Source organism: Nomia melanderi, chromosome 5 (assembly GCF_051020985.1).
Source record: "Nomia melanderi isolate GNS246 chromosome 5, iyNomMela1, whole genome shotgun sequence".
Classification (NCBI taxonomy): Eukaryota; Metazoa; Arthropoda; class Insecta; order Hymenoptera; family Halictidae; genus Nomia; species Nomia melanderi.
The window spans coordinates 13,995,179-14,017,570 of NC_135003.1; the positions used below are offsets into that span (position 1 = coordinate 13,995,179).

At 38.0% G+C, this 22,392-nt stretch overlaps 1 protein-coding gene across 14 annotated transcripts in view; it reads left to right on the forward strand.

The window, feature by feature from the left end:
* LOC116424252 (uncharacterized) overlaps window positions 1-22,392 on the forward strand; it is a 228,659-nt gene that overhangs the window by 127,063 nt on the left and 79,204 nt on the right. For 3 of the 14 annotated variants that reach the window (XM_076367569.1, XM_076367570.1, XM_031970430.2), the window contains one exon: window positions 17,272-17,307. The exons of the other annotated variants lie outside the window; for them this stretch is intronic. The gene's annotated coding sequence lies outside the window, so the exon portion shown is untranslated. The remainder of the gene's footprint in view (window positions 1-17,271; window positions 17,308-22,392) is intronic. 14 annotated transcript variants of the gene reach the window in all.

The window sequence follows — 22,392 nt, forward strand, 5'->3', positions numbered from 1 at the left end:
CGTAAGGGCGACCAGGTCATATTGCGACGGACCGGCGCCGGGATGTTTGGGAAATAGGGTGACTGCGTTTAGACAATTTCGAGTGGCTGAAAGAATGCGAGGAAGAGTATCTGGAACTGAGCGACTGAACCGTGAGAAAAGTGTGTACGTGACTGCGTGAGTTTTGACTATGGACGGAAGATGCGAGTGAGAAGGGTGCAAGGGTGAGAAAGACAGAGCGAATGGGGGTGTGTGATAAAAGCGAGTGGAAATGCGTGCATGGACACACATTTTGGTGAGCGACAGCGGAGTAGAACATTTTTGGTGCGAGAGTCGTGTGTTGTATTTTACGTGTTGTTGTCCGTATTGTCTCCTTTATCTTATTAAATATATTATTGTTTTCCTAATTCTCTTTTTACTAAAGATCCACATTTTCAAATATCATCTAATAGTAAACCACCACCGATATATACTATAAAATTGGGGGCTCGTCCGGGATCGTGAGATCAGAAATTGTGGAATCACAGTAATTAAGAAAATAGGAAAAGCGTTGATTCGTGTTGATTTGTGTTGACCTGTGTTGAAAATTGCGTTGAAAATGAGTGAAGAAGGAAACAATACCATTGTTGAAGTAGTTAACGGACAGAAGACCAGCGAAAAGTTGGAGAAGATATACGCCATGAGGCTCACCGAATTGAAGGAAGAACTGGGAAAGCGTAAGCTGAAAAGAACGGGCAACAAAAAAGAGTTGCAAGACAGGTTGGGGGCAGCCTTCATGTTAGAGTTTGAGCATGGAGAAGATGAGGCGGAAGAGGAATCAGAAAGCGAGGTGGAAGAAGAGCGAGATGTTCGAGGTCGTATGAGACTCCACAGCAGTTCACATCTGTTAACTTTTCGAGATGTCGAAGAGTCGATGAGTACGTTCAGTGGTGATGATGGGGTAAACGTTCGTTGCTGGGTGGAAGAGTTCGAAGATATGGCTGATGTGTGTGAATGGACGGACGTGCAGAAGGTGGTGTACGCAAAGCGGCTTCTGCGTGGTTCAGCCAAGTTGTTTGTGAACTACGAGAAGTGCGGCAAAAGTTGGATTGCGTTGAGGAAGGCATTGAAGTCCGAATTTACAGAAAGTGTCGATGCATACAAAATCCATAAAGAATTGTCCCGTCGCAGCAAGAAACCGAGTGAAACATACAACGAGTACATTTACCAGATGTTTGATATCGCGAAACGAGCGGATATGTCGGCTGTGGCAGTTATCAAGTATATAGTTGATGGTATCCACGACGAGGAGGTGAACAAAATGATTCTGTATGGAGCCAGAAGCATTCAGGAGTTGAAGGAGAAATGTATGCTGTACGAGTCGATGAAGGAGAATATGAAGACGAAGAGGAAGCCAACGGAGACACGGTCCAGCCGTGCAGTCGTCCAGGAGGTTGTACGTCGCTGTTTCCTGTGTGGAGATCGGAAACACCTAAGTTCGAATTGTCCAACCAAAAGTAAAGGCGTTAAATGTTTTAAGTGTAGAGAGTATGGGCATATTGCGTCTGATTGTAGCAGTGTAAAACAACCTGTAAAGGACGTAAATAGTGCGTCAGTGGGATCACGGAAAAAGCGTATCAAAGAGGTGCAGATCGAGAATTGTAAGTTGGTAGCGTTAATTGACTCAGGTAGTGACTTAAATTTAATACGAGCAGATCATTACATTAAAATCGGAGCGCCTAAATTGAATAACAGAATTTTGCGGTTTCACGGCGTAGGAACAAAAACAAATTATACTATGGGGGAATTTTCTATTAATACTGTAATAGATAATACAACATATCCGATGAATATGCACGTTGTGTCCGATGCGTTGACGCCACATGATTTAATAATAGGGACAGATTTTCTAGACTCCGTAGAACTTACCATGAAAGGAGGAGAAATTTTGATTAAGAAATTAGATGCGCCGGAAATTTTCAATATTAACGTAGATGACGCGAGTGAGATGGATTTATTGCAGGCTCAAATACCTGAGCACGAAGAGTCAATACAACATATTATTGATAATCATGAAGTTAACAACGCGAAGAGTGCGTTGGCCGAATTTTTATCTCCTGTGAACGATTCTAATGTCGCGATTACGGAACCTTCGAAGAATTTATCAAACAACGCCGGTCAAACAGCCGAGGACAATAGTAGTAAGGAATTAGGGACTATCTCGTTCGATTTTTGTGATGCCGCGGTTACTAGAGGGAATTGCACAGATTTATCGAGTGAAGTTTCTTTCTTGATACCGAGCACGCCTGTCAAAACTGAAGAGAGCTTAGAAACTAGCGGGTCAATACAGATTAAAAACGAGAAAATTGTTAGCGATGTTAAAGCAATTTCAAAGGTAGATAGCTTAAAGGTAACCATCACCCCTTTAGTTGAGAAAGAAGTTGAAGACGTTAAACCCAATGATTATGTGAACGCTTTGAATTGTAATTCTCTGTCATCGTGTATATTGGTGGGTAAAAACGAAAATAATAGAAACGGTAGGCTAGGGAAAGCGAAGCGAAAGGATCGTGGTATTAGAAAAATATTTGAACAGTCAGAGTCTGAGGGGAACATAAGCCTTGCGGTATCTAAGTCGATGCCGACGCAGGTAATTAAGCGGGCCCACGAGAACGGGTATTTTGCGTCGGAAAAAACCGAGACCAGATTAAAAAGGGATTATCGGTTCCGAAACTTGCGGGAAAAGGTGGACAAAGTGCTACAAAACTGCGTTGATTGTATTTTGGCGAGTCATAAACACTGGAAGAAACAGTCAATTCTGTTCCGAAAACCTCGACGAATTATACCAGATACTGACCACTTGTGTAGTGACACCGAGAGAACCTAGAAAGTGACAATGAAACATCTGAGGACAGATGTTCGGTCAGGAATGGCCGAGTGTAGTATCGAGAATATTTATTGTAGGATGAATGGTTTGTTGTGCGTGCGTAAGGGCGACCAGGTCATATTGCGACGGACCGGCGCCGGGATGTTTGGGAAATAGGGTGACTGCGTTTAGACAATTTCGAGTGGCTGAAAGAATGCGAGGAAGAGTATCTGGAACTGAGCGACTGAACCGTGAGAAAAGTGTGTACGTGACTGCGTGAGTTTTGACTATGGACGGAAGATGCGAGTGAGAAGGGTGCAAGGGTGAGAAAGACAGAGCGAATGGGGGTGTGTGATAAAAGCGAGTGGAAATGCGTGCATGGACACACATTTTGGTGAGCGACAGCGGAGTAGAACATTTTTGGTGCGAGAGTCGTGTGTTGTATTTTACGTGTTGTTGTCCGTATTGTCTCCTTTATCTTATTAAATATATTATTGTTTTCCTAATTCTCTTTTTACTAAAGATCCACATTTTCAAATATCATCTAATAGTAAACCACCACCGATATACTATATATATTATTAATTAATATGAATTATTAAACATATAACATATTAAGCTTCTTAAGCTAACCATCAATATCACATTTCATAATTTTCCTGTAGCAAATCAAGTGACAGAGTCATCTTCCGAGTACAAAGGGTTGAAAGCGCATTGTTTTCTTGCCATCGATTGTTACGCTTCAGTTCTTCGATTATATTTCTTAGGTGTACATCAAGATTGTCCGGGGACAATTCCATAATGAAAAGATGCGTTTCACGCTCGATGGGGGAACGGATCCTTAAATGGCCGGCGTTCCTCGAGACAAACGTTACCCCGTCGCGTAATTAATGACGCGAACGGTAGGTTGAAACACTTCTTCGAGACGCCGTAACGGCCGGGTGCCATCGTATCCCCATGGAAGCCAGTAGACAAAATTAATTGACGTTCTATTACTGTGCGGCTGTGTTGTTGCCGATGAATTTCTGATTAATAGTGGCAGCATGATCCACGATGAAGGATCCTGGAGTAATGTTCGAACATAATGGACTGGGACCGAACCATTATCTGCTCGCATTAGCGCCCGGCTAACTAAGAAGACAATACACCGGAAGTGTTCCCTGCCGCCTGATCTATTACGCCCGTAACAAACTTTTGTCATTTTTCATTGGGCAATATTTAACCGTTTGAACTCTGTAGGCTCGAATATTGCTCTAGTTATAATATTAACTCTTTGCACTCGAGAATATTTTTCTCAACAAATATTGATTATACTTTTTACAACTAACATAAAGAAATACCCTGCATAAATTAAGTAACAGAACTATTTTATTTCGACGTTTCATATGTTGATGCGTTAAATAAGATTTAATATTGAATTTTAAATTTTACCATTTTGTTGGGTCAAAGCAAATGGCGACTGAACGGCGCCCCTCGAGTGCAAAGGATTAAATATTTTAATGAATCTGAAAGAAACTACCTTAAAATCATTCGATTTTCCAGAAATTCAAATTTTCCACTGAGAAGGAAAATAATAGATCGAGGAAATGTTATAGAGTTTCTCATTTTCGGTAGGGATACTATAAAAATTAGTTGCAGTTGCTGATAGATTACAAAACAACCTGGAGTGCTAAGGGTTAATGATAACGGGGATAACGTTTGCCTATTGTAAAGGTTACTAGAATGTTTTAGTATGGTAAAATGAAATATCTGGAGTAATTAAAAGAGAGCCAAAGCTAGGGATTCGAATTTTTGATTAGCAGTATTTAATCCAAATGAGGATAACGTTTGGTTTATGCAAAGATTCCTAGAATGTTTTGGTGAAATATAGTAAAATGAAATATCTGGAGTAATGAAAAGGGAGCCACAGCTAGGGATTCGAATTTTTGATTACCCAGCATTTAATCATCGCGAGGATAACGTTTCATTTATGCATAGATTTCGAAAATGTGTTCGTAAAATACAGTAAACATACATTTATGAAACATCCAAAGTAACACAGAGGGGATTAAAGCTGCAGGGATTTGAATGTAGTATAAGCTGTTTGCGCGCGTTACAATATCAGTACTTTCGTCGCAACGTCAGCGTACATTCATTCAGAATTTAGTTAGAAAACCTATTTTAAAAATGCACCCTCGGAGTCGTAACTCGCGATATTTAAAAACCGTTGGACACACTAAAGTGTCAGTTTCGAAAATTCCAATAATGGCTGCGAACAAACTTCGGAACATATAGGTTATGTGCGGCGTGTCCCACATAAATGGGCGCACCTAAGTGTCTTCATCATTTCCAGTTTGATGAAAAAAACTTCCCAAGAAGTTTTACACCATTTCAAAGTGCACACTTGACGGTGATGCTAGAATTTTTTATATGTTTCGAGATCATCAGTAACTTCTCAGGTAGAAACTATTTTCTATACTATTTCTTAATAACCTTATAAATATGTTTACCTAATAAACAAATGAATGTACTATAAGAAATGTACAAATAAAATCTAATTAAATTGACATAAAAAGTAACGAACAATGAAATTCAGATGCAATCCAAAGTAATTGTTCGTGTTCGATTGGCGGATATTGATTTTTCACGTTTTTTATATGACAAACAGAAAGCTTATTCTATTTGTAAACAAAAATTTGGATTATCATTGTGGAGCCACGTTCGATGAGTCATAGACACCTGCGTATACAGTATCAGGTAAAAACTGAATATTTATCGAATACTGTTCCCCATCGCGATCGAAATGGATGTCTCTCCGACAGCGGGAACTGATTGGCCACCCCTAGGAAATAGGGTACGCTGTTCTCGTCGCCGAAACAATCCATTAACAGTGTTAGTGAGACACTGTTTATTCTGGACTAGATAAGCAAATCAACATACACGCCTCAGAAATACATCTGCGATGCAACGATCAAACAGCGGACTAAGAAGTTGGGATGGAATTAATTAGAAGAAAGAATAAACAGAACGTTGTCTTAAGGATCCTGTGAACTGATTATTATTGAGGAATACACATGAAACATTTCTATATTCTATACATGGCTTGAACTAAAAGAAAAAGATACAAATAAATCCGATTAAACTTCGATATTTTCTAACAAATGTGTCTTATATTTTCCTTTCGATAATTTTCTATTGTTTCAAGTATTTCCTTTGAAATGTATTTCGATATTTGTTAATATTATTATAAATTGTATAATTGAACATTGTATAACATATTATAATATTATTGAATATTGTATAACAATATAATTTTCGGACGTGTCGACAGGGAAGCATATTTTCGAATAAATCTAATGTCGAGTCACATTCGACGCAGAGTGCAAAATGTAGAAACACATGCCACGTTGAGACGTTTCTGTCCCAGAATTCCCAGTAACATCTCCTCATCGGTAGTCTTGTTGCATCGCACGCACAAGATTCTTTTGAAATATTCTCTATAGAAAACGATTGGTAAACAATAGGTGAAAAGAACATTCCTCGCGCAGAACGTTGCCGCAGCTCCGACTTCGTGTCCAGCGAAATAAAATAAAAAAATGGAGCGTGTACTCGTCGAACGCAGGACGAATGCAGGTCTTGGTTAGGAAAAATGGAAAATGGAAAATTGCCATCCGCACAATTCAGTTCTCTGAAAATTAGCCGGTAAATTTGGAAATTTAGTGTCTCTCCGCATCTTTTCAATATTTTCGCGTTTCTCGTATAGGTATACGTGTTGTTCAATTTAAACGAAGTTGCAGGAACCTTAGAGTTCGAAGCTGGACTTAGAAATCGATGTGCAGCTTTTGATATGATTGAAATTCGAGGAATTTTAAGTATTGAAAGTTTAACCAGTTAACTGTGGAATTTAGTTGGAAAAGCCTCTGGTTCTCGCAATGAAATAGAAAAATGGAGCGTGTACTCGTCGAACGCAGGACGAATGCACGTAGAGCATATTTTAATGAAGGATCAAAGCGGAACAAAGAAGAATTACATGTTTATGTGAAAAAATAAAGAGTTTACTAGCTACAAGCTTTACGACGTGTATACTCGTCAAACACGGTTAACTGGTTAAAATGTATAAACGCATCGCCTGGATCTAAAATTTTCAGGTTTATTCTGCGGGATAGAGTTTTCTGATGTGAGACGCTGATGAAAAATGCTGTTACATTCTTTGTGTAGCTTCAATGGCGACAGCTTATTCGTTGAAAGGGTTTACTTACCATCGAATACACGCCGAAGTGAATCTTATTGAATAAGGTTCGCTGCACAGGAGTAATTTATCAAAAAGCCAAGGTTTACGAACCGTTCGCGAACCCCGTCATATTTTATAAATTGGCAGGGTGCATCAAAGAGTCGAATTCATGACTGCCTTTATTGCTATGACCTTTCGACGAATAAAGGAGAGAGTTCAGTACATTCGCCCACCTGCTGTCCCAAAAATAGAATTATCAATATGGAGTGGCATGTGATGAATCCCCTTAAGTGATTAAAAGGCAACATTTTAAAGGGGCTACCGTTGCCAAGTCCAACGAAAAATATATTTTATATGGGAGTTCATCGGATGGGATCAGAAAACATCGGAAGATCGACTTAATCACATTGATTTCCGAGCGACTCATACGTGACTACCTAAAAATCATCGCCACGAGTCTCAGGGCAAGGGGTTAACTATCGCGTCACCCGTCATTGATTCACTTGTTACACATAAATCATTATAATCAAAGAAAATACGTTATTTCATATTACACGAGGTAATACTACAATCAGGAAAAAAGATTCTAACCAAATAACATAATTTTTAACCCTTTGAACTCTGTAGGCTCCAATATTGCATCAGTTGTAATATTAAATATTTTAACGAATCAAAGAAACTACCCTAAAATTATTCGATTCTCCACACATCCAAATTTTCTACTGAGAAGGAAAATAAAAGATCGAAGGAACGTTACAGCATTTCTCATTTTCACTAGAGATACCATAAAAATTAGTTACAATTGCTGATAGATTACAAAACCATCTGGAGTGCTAAGACTTAATTCCTTCAACAATATCAAAAACAGAAACTACATGCCAATCTCTTGCTGCCCGAGTAATTAACCCTTTTCGGACAAAGATTCTTTAAAATATACAAAACCTTTTGCAGATCCTGTCAAGTTACACGTCGAATGGTTAAATAACAGAGGATAAGTAAACTATGTTCTGATTTCTTGTTACGTAGTATTCCAAAGATGAAAGTTTGATATCATCAAAATATTAACATCCGTCCGTAAAGGGTTAAACCATTTCCCTGCGACTGTCTTCCAAACATAAATATTTCATCTCACCAAACTCTCGATATCCGTTCGCGAAAGCTTAACCCTCACACAACTCGCTAACATTTCTGTTTGTCGTACCACATATAAATCTTCATCTCAAAACGCGATGCTCCAAGACAACGGGTTAACATTCAAAAGATTATAACCTCTCCGAGAGCGATATCCTCCCGAAAATTTACGAGAACCCTGTCCGTGGAGCTCTCTTTGTTCCCATAGTGTTTTGTTCGAAACGAACGGGACTTTCGCCATCGCGAAATGATAAGTGACAGCCGCGCGAGAGTATCTTGCTCTCCGGGCGATATTTCAGGTGTTCCGTGGCCGGTCTTTAACCACGTTACAACTCAATTCCGGCACGAACGCGCGGACTGATGGGACGAATCAGACACGCGTATCATCCGTTTTACTGCGCCCGTTGTCGGCCGCATTACAGCTGCCATAAAAGATTCTCAGAGGATGGAGCGTAATGACGTTGTAGCCCGGCCGGAGAACGGCAGCTCACGGGATGCCGTGTTCGCGTGTCCGCGTCCCACGCGCGCAACGGTGCGTTTATAAATATTTAGAGTCCCGCATCCCCTAGGAATCTTTATGGGCAAATTGCGTGCGCCGATACACCTAGCCGACATTGTGTTCTCATCCCCGTTACGCGTGACTTTCGGGGAACGCGGCGAAATTTCACGTGGCGCCATTTTGTTTCTGTGTCGCGCTGCGGCTCGACAAATGGCGCTGCGGAACTGGGCATCGGGGAAGCGCGTGTTGCGTGTAGATATGTACTTTCGCTTGCGAATCGGTTTCGCTGAATGTTTTCTAGTTTATGTTTGTTTATTATTGTAGATTTTGTAGTTAGACTTTGTAATGATGATTGATTTGTATTGTTATAGGGAGTCGGAAGCTTTATTATTTTAGGCAATATTTCGATATAATATTGAAAGTTATTATTTTTTCGTGTCATATTACTAGGTTTGAACCTGTTGGAATAATATTCGTCATATTCGACTGAAAATTTTACTGGAGTTCGTAGATTATTTCAAATCCTTTGTCAAATTAGTGATCTACAAGGTATGGAATTTTCAGTGACATAAAGTAGATCATAATTTGTCTCTGTTATATATAGGTAATCATTAGCGTAATTCATAAACGTTTATCTTTCGAGATATGAAGCCCGAAAATCGTGTAAACGTCGACATTTAATAATCTTCGATCGCTTACACCGGTGAAGTTAAAGGCAACTGCGTGGATTTACACCTTCCATCAATTCCAAGCTAAACCGGTTAATCGGCCGATGGTCGTGACATTAACAAATTAGCTCACGCGAGGTTAAATCACTCTCCGAATGAAATTCGAAAGCGATTTCCGAATCGTTTACCATAAAGCACGAATTAATCCCCGCGTCTTCTAAACGATCGCGGCCATTAACGCGGATTTGCGTAACAGAAGATCGAGCAAATTCGCGCGACATATTATATGAATAATTCGCTTTTGATAATGGGCCGAGCTTAGCTTAGCGTGCGCCGTGAGAATTATTACATGCCGCGCACGCAACGCCAATTACAGTAACAAAATTTCAATTCGCGTGCGGACCTCTTACACGCGTATCCGTCTTCGTTCCCATTAAAAAGTCCACCGAAATAGCCGGCGTGTAAATACGTTAAAAATTCCGATAACGATCCATCACGGCAAATTGCATCACTTCCGGTGAACGGGAAAATTCCGTCGCGCCGAAGAAGCGTCTGCACCTGGAGACACCTTAGATATAGAGAAATTTCAGGAATTCTTCCGTTAATAACCATCAAGTGGAAACCAATTCTCTCTGAACGTGCGACTGTGTCCTATATTTATATTCTTTCTAAGCCGGAATTATACAAAATGGCGGTTATTCGCTAACTTTCGGAACCGCCTTTCGAGAAACATCAGCTAACTCGATTGCAATCGAAACAATGGAAGACATTTTTCTAGGTTCATAAAGAGAAATACATTGTCTAATAACCTACGGATTTTTCAATGTCTGAATTTTTCAATTTTTTATAAACGTTTAGCTAATTTCTCGAGGTAGGTCTCTAAAAGTAGCATCAATGTGTATTCCTATGATCGGAATGATGATCACGCGTACGTGACAGCGGCCGGTAAAGTGTTAAGGGTTAAGGTCGCGACCGTTCATAAGACGATCACAAATTGATCGGAGCACCGCGGATCAGGGGCGTCGGTGAATAGCAAATAGAGCCGCGGAAGATGCCGAGTGTTTGCCTTGCAATTACCGAACGACCGCGATGTTCTTCTATTAACTCGATTAATCGTGTGTTTACATTTATCAAAGAATGACGTTCGGATCGAGTCTCGTTGAATCCTCTCCGTTCGATCTGTTTATTGTGGTTCGGATTACACCCCGACGAATTAGAATTCAAATGGTATCGTATGATTCTGGATTTATCCGAATATTTTGGGAACAGTGTGTTCGATTGATGAGTATTACAAATTTATGTGGTTGGATCAGCGAATGTTTGTAGTTACTATAGCATACGTGCGCGATCGGTGTAATTTACTTGCAATGTAATTTCGAGGGATATTTCTAACAGTAGAGAATACTTGAGATTACTTTTAAGTGAATTATATTTCACTTTTTTTCTTTTTTTCTTTCACTTTTAAGTAAATTAAATAAAGTGAAACTTGTTGCGAGAAATTTGTTGAATGAGGATAAACATTCATAATCATCAATTATCCATCAGTTTAAATTTGAATTACAACGAATTTTTTAACGTGGTGCATTCAGAAGTTTCTTAGGTTTTCTATATATCAGTTGTTAAACAAATTGAACGATTCCTTGGAGACCAGAATTTTTCTATGAATTCATCTATGTTAACAGGAATACTGAAACTAAATTGAATTACTATAGTTCAGTCAATTGAACGATGATTGTAAACATTTCTATATTATAAATAATGCTACTATGCAACTGTATCAACAAACAAATGATTTAATATTATAGTTTTTCCATTCTATGTACTTTGCTCCATGAAATCGCGTCCAACGTGTTAAATAGATTACTAGTAATTTACGTACGTTTTCACGTGTAATTTGCATTATTACCGAGCGCGGCGATGCATAATTCACTGTAATGCAAATTGAAGTAAACATATTTACAAAGGTTACTTAAACGTTAGCAATACAAACCAACAAATTATTCGTCGGCGCGTGTAATGGTATCCCGTAATTATTATTCATTGGATTTTAATATTCTACAGCGGCGGAAATGTTTGGTTGAAACCATTGTTTCGTTATCAGGCACGAATGCAAGTGAAGCAAAGTCGCGGTTTATAAATATTCATTTTTAATGCACGAATAATTGTTATTCAAACGGTCTTTAAAAGAAAACATATCTCGCGCCGATTCGCGCTTTTGCATTGCATTTTTATTCACTTCGAACCGCACGTGGTGTATTCATTCAGCCGGCTAGATGCAAAATAAAAAAGGGAAACAAGATGTTTCTGGACGACAAACGCTAATTATAAGCAATATCGAATGAATATTGACATTTCAGAGATGAGACGTTCATAGTTGAAAGACTAATTCAATTAGTCGAACAGCAGGAGATCAGTAAGTTTCCTTTCTTTTCCATTATTTAAGCAGTTGATGCATAATTTAACTGCATCCGCTAGAGGTTTTGTATATTTCAAAGAATCTTCGTGCAATTTGCGAATTTCTTTAATAATTGCTCAGAGAAACAGCTGTTGAGAAACTTAACACATAATAGATGCATAAATGTATATATTTATAAGTATCAAACAAGTAATCAATTCTAATGAAATTGAGTATTTTTTGGAAGGATGTGATAGCGAAGTTACGAAGACAGGTTTAAATAGAAGCCAGATTATTTTCTTGTAATTGTTCTCAAGTAATTTGGACGTTCCAGTCATCAGTGACCGTGGCGGTTGTTAAATTGAAAATTCTAATTTTCACGAAACTTTATATTCGAATAATGCATAAGGAAGTATGAAGGAGAAATCGTTACTACAGCAGAAAATTGTGTTCGGTGATTAAACGTGAGAATGATCATCATGATTTTTATTACAACCTTGGTAGATTCTATTAAATTCCCACAATTGGCAGCAATTTATTGTTGAAACAATCCATTAAAACTTCCCGGAAAGAACCCGCGACAGTTAATCGCGGCAAAACCGTATAGGTTGTTTAATTAAAAGTTCAAGAATGAAACTGAACTTTTGTAAAGCGACTCGACGAGCCTCGATACCGTTCTTCTCGGAAGTTTCTAATGACGATGGTATCTGTAGCGATTCCATTCACCGAGTCGTGGAAAATAATCGGTACAGCAGAAGTTTTCGGTTAACTTTATATCAATCCCCCATATTGTCGAATTAACCCTTCCCGCTTGATTACGACAAATTTTGCGATTAAGCGCCATTCAATTCGAGTAACCCGCTACAAAATATAAAGTCTTCAAACGGAAACGACATATTCAATTTTAACCTTCATACATTTTGTAAATTATACATTTATGTCGCTTTCAAACTGAGCAGTTTAAACAGTAATTTCAAGATTCTTTAATTTTGCTCGTTAGTACAGAAAATTTGAAACTCGATAAATTACACAGCTCTATATTACTTGCGATGTATTATTACGTAAGGTGGAGTGGGATGAGTGCATAAACGGGCTCTTATTAATACATTTATTCTGATTAGTACACTTGTTCAAAAATATCATTTTTTAACATTTAACATTGTACCATTACTATTAATATAACGAAGAGATATGTACAAATAACACATGTTAGTTATTTTTAGTTTGTGATATAAAGTAACATTCATTTTGTTTAACGATTAATTTTATGCTCATCATTTTTTATTTGATCGGATGACATTCATTCAAACACTGACCAATTTTTCGTTTCTTAATTCTGAGATTAGCAAACAATGTTATTCTTATGTTATGTTATTTTTATATATATATATATATGTTACACAAGGGTAAGAATTTTAGACAGACTTACGTGAGGCATGGCACAATAATAGTTGGGAAGCACTGTTATAAACAATGTTATAAACATTGGAAGCAAAGGGTTAATATTTCGTGTATCAATGGATCAGACAAAATATAACATCGAACGTCACACTGTGCAGCGTCGCTGTACAGAACCAAGTAGCCTCTCGAGTGCTGAGGGTTAATATTTGTCCACACCCCTCTCTCTCGTCTTTTTAACTAATATCCTTTCGCGTTAGAGTCTGATACGCGGCGAATGAACGCGGAAGGTCGGCCTTCGGTTGATTTGCGAGACACGTTTTAAAGGTTCTGGCTGGTCGCTGAATATTCATCGATTCCAAAGAGCTGGTTGGATGCGTACGTTTCAATCAAATATGTGCATAGTTGCACTGCTTGGAATTAGATTCGATCTCGTGAAATTCCGCGGCGCTGCCTCCCGCGAATTCAGCCCGCATCACCGTGAAAGCTTAATTACGATATTAGTTCTGCACTCGTCACAGAGACACGACGGTGTTCCGATGCGAGTGACTTTTGTAGAAATAATTTCTTCGATCAATGGTACACGGCGAAGCATCACTGCTCCGTTAATTATTTTTCTGTAATTATATTTACTCGCGCATGATCGTAATTAGTAGAAATATTTATTAATTATAGAAACGTCGATATCTCTGTGCGGATTCGTTCAAATAAAATTCATCGGAAAGTGATGGGGGTATTTTTAAAAAAATATTTCTATAACCTAATTAATATAATGTAATAATCTTTCAGTTTTATAAACGTGGAAGAATAATGTATCTTTTAAAAATACTGATCTGTTTCTTATTCTTAAAATAATCCATGAGGAAGGAATTTGCATTTTTTCCAAGGGTAGTTTCACCCCTTTAGAGAAATTCGATACGAAAAAGAAATTGTAATATATTAGGCTTGACTTGCTCTACTTAAACCTAATCGGATCACATGACTTTGAGTCACATTTGAACCTTTTACTTAAATTTCATATTTAATATTGCATTTCTAAAAGTTTTTTTGAACTCTATCAGCAACTCTAATTTTGTATTACCCATGATGAAAATTAACAATGTTATAACATTTCTTAGACCTTTTATTTTCCTTCTCAGTACATTTCGCTGTGTGGAAAATTTGATAAACTTGGAGTAGCTTTTTTAAGATTCATTCGAATATTTAATATGGTGCAATATTGGAGGCTACAGACTTCAAAGGGTTAAAATGATCCTGTAAGCAAAAACAATAACATTTCAATCTTTCCTTTTATTCTCATAAGTGACTGAGAGTCATATCGTGGTATTCGTTATAAAAACACGTGGTACGATTAGGGTTAAACACAGTAAGTTCCATAATTTGTTGAGTTTCTGGGTTCGTCGACTTTCCTTGTTAGATTAGGAACAATTCCTTGCTAGATGGAAGTCGATGCGAATGGAACCGAGGGAAACGTCACGTTTCTCCGCGAAACGTAAGCATTCCGTTTCTTAATGCAACGAGCTTTCTCGGAAAGCAGGAAGTACGTTTGTTATTGCTGCGTTTCTGCATCTCCGACTTATTAAATAATTCAAGGGATACTTACTTCTCCGCCAGAGCGTTTGGGGCTTCACTGTCGTGAAATCGTTCCGTTGTTGTGTGTTCTTAACCCATTAAGTCCCAGTGATCTATTAACCCTTAGCACTCCACGTTGTTTTGTAATCTATCAGCAACTGCAACTAATTTTTACGGTATTGCTAGCGAAAATTAGAAATTCTATAACGTTTCTCCGATCTTTTATTTTCCTTCTTAGTGGAAAATTTGAATTTGTGGAAAATCGAATAAATATTTGACTATTTTTCCAAGATAGCATTGACACTCATTACTCAAAATAAAAAATTTCATCTAAAAATTCAAAAAGAAAAATTTCATGGGACTTAATGGATTAAGAGTATCTCATTTTATATTCACGTGGAAACGGAGGTAGAATAATAATTGTTGATGCCTCTTGAAGTACCTTTATTATTTTTCATTTCATAACAGTACAATTATATATGCATATGTCTAATTTTAAATTCACTCTCTACGATCTCGCGCAATTCGTGATAAGCGTGTACTGACTGTTTAACTGATAACGCAATCTCTGATATTTTCACGAATTCAATGGTATTCCTTTCCGTGGTCCAGTCGTTCCACAGAAAAACAAATCGCAATGTAACTTTGTTGTGTCTGTTCATGAGCGGAAATGAGTGCTGCAAAACAAACTGCAACTGCAACGTGAAAAACCGTTGATGCAAACGTGCATCCTGTTTGCACTTGTTACCGACCTGCAGCTTAATTTGCGCTGCGACAATTGCTGCGTTCGTGGATTCAATGCACCGCAGCAGAATGAAAAATCGATTTTCTGGGCAGCATCTATTATACATTGAACAATTGTTACCGGAAAATTTTACTACTACTAATTTTATATTGATAGAAATTCGGACAATTCTCGTAGAGTTGATATTTAACCCTTTGCACTCGAGAGGCGACTCTCAGTCACCACTTGATTTGATACAGCAAACTTATAAAATTTTCAATTCAATATTAAACCTTGTGTAATGTAACACATAAAACATCGAAGTAGAATAGTTCTGTCTCTTAATTTATAGAAGATAATGTTAGTTGCGAAAAATATCGTTAACATTCAGTCAGAAGGTAATGAATATTTTTAATGAAAAATATTGTCGAATGCAAAGGATTAATGCAAAAAATTCTTGATAATGTCTTATGAGCTTTTCGTTTTCTTTGGTTTATGGGAGTGTATGGTTTCACTTGCAAAGCTATAATGTTGAGGTTTTAACTCTTTCCGGACGAACGTCGACATTTTGGCGAGATAAATTATCGTGTTTCGAAGCCTAAGTCACAGACGATTATTTGAACAGCAAGAGATCAGCACATACGTTCCCTATTTTCTATTGTCTAATCAATTGATGTATAATTCAACTTCATCCAATGAAGGTTTTATATGTTTCTAAGAATCTTCCGCAAAGGGTTAATCCGAGTCGCGTCGATAAGCGTCGTTGAGAACAGCACAGAGGAAACTCGGACGCGTCGCGCGAAATGAAAATGGACACCCGTGAAATCGTATAGAATCTTTGCTTTTACCGGGCCGGCTCGTAAAGCGTTGATCTCCGTCGTCTTTGAGGATACGGTAAAAAGAACGACGGTGGATATCATCGTCAATGAAAGCTGTACATGTCACTGGAAAACGGATAAGATCGTCGGGACGCGGCGCGTAACGCTCTTCCCGGCTTTTTGGATAAGGACCATTGGCTTCTATCCCCCATTCACTCCGGCGATGAAAAAGAATCGCTCGCGATCGGCAGGGTTGCCTGTCGAAAATCTTTTAGACGTACATTGCTCGAGTATCAGATCGTTGAGATCTCCTTTGCGATCTCTTCTTTCCCCGCTGCACGCCGGGAACACGGGAAAGCTTGTTGACGTTTCTTTTACACTTCAAACGATAGTGTTTCCGATCTTTTTATTACGTCCCAACGTGAAATGTCGGATTTCCGGGGAAACGGGAACATTATTCGATGTTCCGAAGGAGGTTCGTTCAATTGGAATACGCTGCATTCGAATCGATGCGATTTTTGGAGAGACTTTTTGGGATTAGACTTTGAAGACGCGAACTGCCTTCGAACGCGGCTCGTTTTGCAGAGAATCATTGAAACGAGATTTTGCGAATCGATGCTGCTTTTCCTGTTATTATACACCTAATTCTTGATTTATACGGTAGATTGGTTCGCTGAGAATGTTGTGTAAATGGAATTTGAATGAATATTGGAAAGGAATAATAAATTTAAGAAATCTATGTGAAACAGTATTACGTTTGTGAAGTAAGAAATTATATGTTTTTTAATAAGTATTCGTTGATCGAAGATTGCATGTATAATTCATGAAACAGAAATATTAATTAATGTAATACTTAAGTTTTGTTTCATTTGTTATTTCGTTACGCGATCTCTAATATACAGAGCGTCGAACACGTAACTCACGCTGAGTAAACCTATTAAACTTTCTTTCAAATTGTTTGGAAGTAAATGTTACTATACAGTGCAATTTTATATTGAAATTAACAAATTCTTGTTGTCGATTCGCTTATTACAGATGGGTCATAATCGAGGAGACGCGCGCCATTAATACGTAAGTCTCGCAATTACTCCTTAACATAAAATTAATGGAACTCCGACGAACAATGTATACATTTGCCTAACAGTGTTTTCTCATTTACTTATAATCGGTTTAGAACGCTGATTATAGATAATTGGGTGCCATTCTAAATTCGTTAACCGTGGAATTTAGTTTCAAAAATCTCCTATTGCGCACAATAGAATCAAATAATGAAATGTACGTCAAATGCAATTGTTTCGAGATCAGTGTTATTCCATGCTACGTTAAGTTCTTATTTTGTATCATATGCCTCCTCCATGTCGCTGGAAACTATAATTTCATATTAACCCTTAACGAACCGGAAGTATTTCAAATTCAACGAAACGTACCGTAACACGGATAACAAGCGGAAACAAATTCACAGAAGTGACCTGGCACGGTGGTCAACGTGTTAATTGTGAATATTCCAACGATAACAGCGATAAAAATACTAAAACACTAAAGCGCCGTGCCGCTATTTATACACAAAACAATCTTCTGAAAACATTGAACCCGAGAAATTGACTTTTCCCAAGAAAAACGGGTTTCCAGGCCACTGTGTACTGCCAAGGGGTTAACGCCTCTATATTTAGGCAACCGGTGACCCCTGAAGAAACGTCACTCGCCCCGTGACCAGTGACAGCAGCCGAAAATACGACTCACGGTGACGAGAAGCAAATGGCAGCTTAATTACCGAACGGCGACGGAGGAAAAACAATTACGGTTGAAAATTCATGAGATCGATGCACGTGAAAATGGGGCCGGGTCACGCGACGCACAGCGCGGTCGTCTGTGGACGAAACCCACATATTTCTCTGTTCACACAACGAAAATCGAAGATTATCAATATACTGCTAAGTAGTTCCCAGTAGAAAACAATTTTCGAGTTTTTCTTTCAATCGCTCGTATTTTAACACTAAAACTATCAAAACCTACGTGGCAGTAGAATACTGCAGTTAACAGCTTCGTAAAACTTTTAAACAATCGTGTAAAATCAAACGTTTCTATCCAATATGATCTATATATGATAGTTTGATTTATATTTAGAAGAAAACTTGAAGACCTATTCCCGATGTCTTCATTTTGCAATTGTTATATTTCACTGAGAAATTATTAAATTCACTCATTCGAAGAGTAAATTGTTAATCGATGAAGGTTTCGACAGATGCACTCTTCGAGTTTCTACAGAGAACTCTGGAAAACTCGATTTCGCTGCTCAGCGGCGTCAGAGTGAAGTTATCGAGTTCCGTCCAGGCGACGGCCATTTTGTCGCACCGCGCGACGATGCGTTCACGGCAGTCACGCGCGCGCCAGTTTTCTAGCGCGGTCCGTGGGAACGCGTGGTCGTTACGCACAGGGCGTGTTCGCCTTTCCGGTTTCGACCTGTTAAATATTTCAGCAGACATTGCACGACACGACCGCGTTTCACGTATCAGGGACCGGCGAAAGCTTTCCGCGGCAAAGCAAATTGTGCCCCAAGGGTATCGTCGAGGCGCAAAATTGGAGAGCGCCAGCGAAGATTGGTCTCCATCTTGGGCGAGATGCATTTAGCGCAGTCGGCTATAATTCCGCCGGAGCTTATTATTATCTTACGAAGAATATGGCAGCCGTGTAAAAGCAATTAGCGGTTTCGTCCGCAACCAACGTTTCAATTTTAGATCGCGGGAGACGATTCGCTCGGAGATTTCTCGCGCGCTGAGACGGCGAGGACGTCGTTATCGTTACGCGACGGAGAATCGCTTCTTTAACACTTAGCACTCTGGATGGTTTTGTAATCTGTCAGCAACTAATTTTCATGGTATCTCTACTGAAAATAAGAATGCTGTAACATTCCTTCGATCTCTTGTTTTCCTTCTCAGTACAAAATTTGGGTGTGTGGAAAATCTAATTTGTAGTTTCTTTGATTCATTAAAATATTTGATATTACAACTGGCACAATATTGGAGCCTACAGAGTTCAAAGGGTTAACACTCAGAGCACCTCTGGTTTTGAAATTTAATTATCATCGAGAATTTAGTATGAGATACGTATTTTTAAAATCGAATCATTACAGCACATTTGCTTCTATTTCTGCTGATACTCGTTGCATTAAGTAAGCGGAACTATTGATTTTTAAAAGAACCTTGAATGTTTCACTTGCTTTTAATATCAATAATTGTGAAATCAACAAATTAAGTCCAGTTTGTTTGACTTATTCCGCTCGCTTAACGTTGCTAATTGTAGGAAACCGAATTGCGGATGGCAATCTCCAGTGAGATTAACTTCTATCAATATATAAAACTCATATATTGTTATGTAATATATTTAGATAATCGATTTGAATCAAATTTAATATTTACTTAAAATCGATAATTAGTAAAGTTTCATAGCTGTGTCTATATAAAAACGAGATTTCTCGATATCTATGTTTGTTTTTATTTTTACTATTAAAAATTGATTGTTTAAACCTTCGTCCGATCAATGTCGAATTGTATTGGCGTCTTTCCGTCTAATCTTTTTGCTCTCATTTTCCCTACGTTTTCACAAAGAAACAAATTAATCTTCAATGCATGTTCTACTTGTAATTACAAAAGAAGTTCGCAAATGTGCGTCGTATAATTATTTAACCGAGATCACCGAAACGATCGAGCGAAGCACGGTCGGATCGCGGCGTAGTCGTGTCGCGCGCGTTATTTTGAACTTGTTCCGCAGCACTGTGGCAGAGATTGATAACGAATTTTAGATAAAGCGTACCGCGGACAGCGTTGACGGTCTTCTGATTTTATTCCCTTGCCTCCGACGTAATTGAATTTCGGTTTGCATGGGAAATTGTTTTCGGCAGTTTTGGATTCGTTGATACAGGGACGTGTGTCGCCGGGAAGAAGATAAATACGAGTTGAATAAAGGTTTGCGCGCGGCAACGATGATTGGATTTGCACGCGGACGAGAAAAATATTCCTCCGTTAGAAATCGTTACAGTTATATTATTGTATTATATCCGTTGACTTTACTCTCGGAACCAATTGGACGGAAGTACGTCAATTTCTCGGTGGCTTTTATTTTCTTCCCGTGTAATCGCAACACGACTATTGTAACATCGTTGGAAAATTATTAGATTACTAGATTTACTTGTATATAAAATTGCAAATTGAAGGAACACGAGTTTCCGTAGTGTTGCTAATATTTATCATTGAATGACGGGATATGCGACATTCGTGATCAATAGAATTAGATGTAGGATTATTATTATATTTAACGGTGTTACTAATGTAAAGACAATTTATTACAAATATCTAAGAACTACAGTTTATTCATAATCTGTGATTGTTAAATCGAGAATTACATAATGACTGTTAAACAGTTCCAATAAGCTTACAAAATCTTTCTAATTAGTACATACTATTTAACCCTTTGCGGGCGAATGTCGACGTTTTGCAGAGATCAAACTTTCATATTTTGAATACCGATTTGCAAACGAATGATTTAATAACTCAAATAGCGAGGGAGTGCATAGTTTCCTTTTTCTCTTTTATTTAAGCATCCGTTATATAATTTGACCGAATCTGCTGAAGGGTTCATATTTCTTGAAGAATCTTCGTCCGCAAAGGGTTAATCTACTATTAATTAATGATAAATGGCAGTTCGATCGTTAATGTAACGGTGGAAATTCTCAACCGTGAAATTTAATATTTCATGTTCTCTTTTATTTAAGAATAATGAAATTATAAATTCACTGTGCCAACAAGCCGTTACCAATTCGCAAACACAGCGCTGTAAATGTTCCGGGAGCCTTTACGTTTGCATATTTCTGCTCGTTACACAGCTGGGACATTTCTCTCGTTTATTCACCTTGCGCCAACCACGTTTTCCGCTTCGGTCACGTGTGGAAGATATAAGTAGATTAATTATCTAGGAGAATATAATTGACCGGTTAACTCCATCCGTACGGGACAGCTTAGTTACGTGACCACCATAAGTCAACGCTGTCGAGGATAAATACCGGAATGTACTATCTGCATTCACATTTTGTTACACCGGTCATATTCGGCTGAACTTCTGTTGCATCCGTTTCGTCATTTGTTTCTTCAATGTCTCGTGAAATACCGTCAATCACGTGTGTGCACGCAGTGTTTTAAAAGTTACCGATATACGATTTATTCTGTTGCTGATGAGGAAGTAAACGTTACGAGGAATGAAAAAGGGTTGAACAGATGTTGTAATAAGATAATTTTTATTTGTTGAACAGATGGTATAATAATATTATTTTTAACTGTTGAACATTTGGTGTAATAATATTATTTTCAACTCTTGAACATTCGGTGTAATAATATTATTTCTAATTGTTGAACATTTGGTGTAATAATATTATTTTTAATTATGGACCAGATGTTGTAATAATATTTTTTTTATCTGTTGAACACTTGCTATAATATTTTTTTTAACTGTTGAACACTTGCTATAATATAATTTTTTTATCTATTGAACACTTGCTATAATATCATTTTCAACTGTAGAACATTCGCTATAATAACATACTTTCAACGCTATAATACAAGATAACTCAAAACATAAAATAAATTACATTAGCTTGTGAACGGTTCATACATTATGCGACACAACCACTTCACCGATAAACAAAAGAATTCTATCATCAAATCCCCAAGTTTCTCTCACTTAAATAATTCCCTCAGTCAACATTTTTACCATTTCGCCCGGAAACAGGTTACTAAATAGACGTTCACAATTCCCGTTAATGCAGCGGAAATGTTTTACAGCGACCGCAAGGAAACGTGAACCTGAAAGCGTTGCATTTTTTATTACTTGTACGTGGTACAAGACATCGCACTGCAGCGCTGTGTACTCATTCAATTATTCGTTATATCTACGTTTACCATTTTCTTCTCTAGCATTTTCCCTTGCCGGCGAATGAAATTCTTATTTGTTCGAACTGTAGTTCTAAACAGCGGAAATAAACTCCCTTCGTGGCACTTTAATTAGCACAGACAGATCAGACGTAACGTTCAAACCAAATTAATTTGTCCCTGGTAAAATATAGTCTTGAATTCCTATTTATACAGTTTTTTTCAGTGATAGTGCATA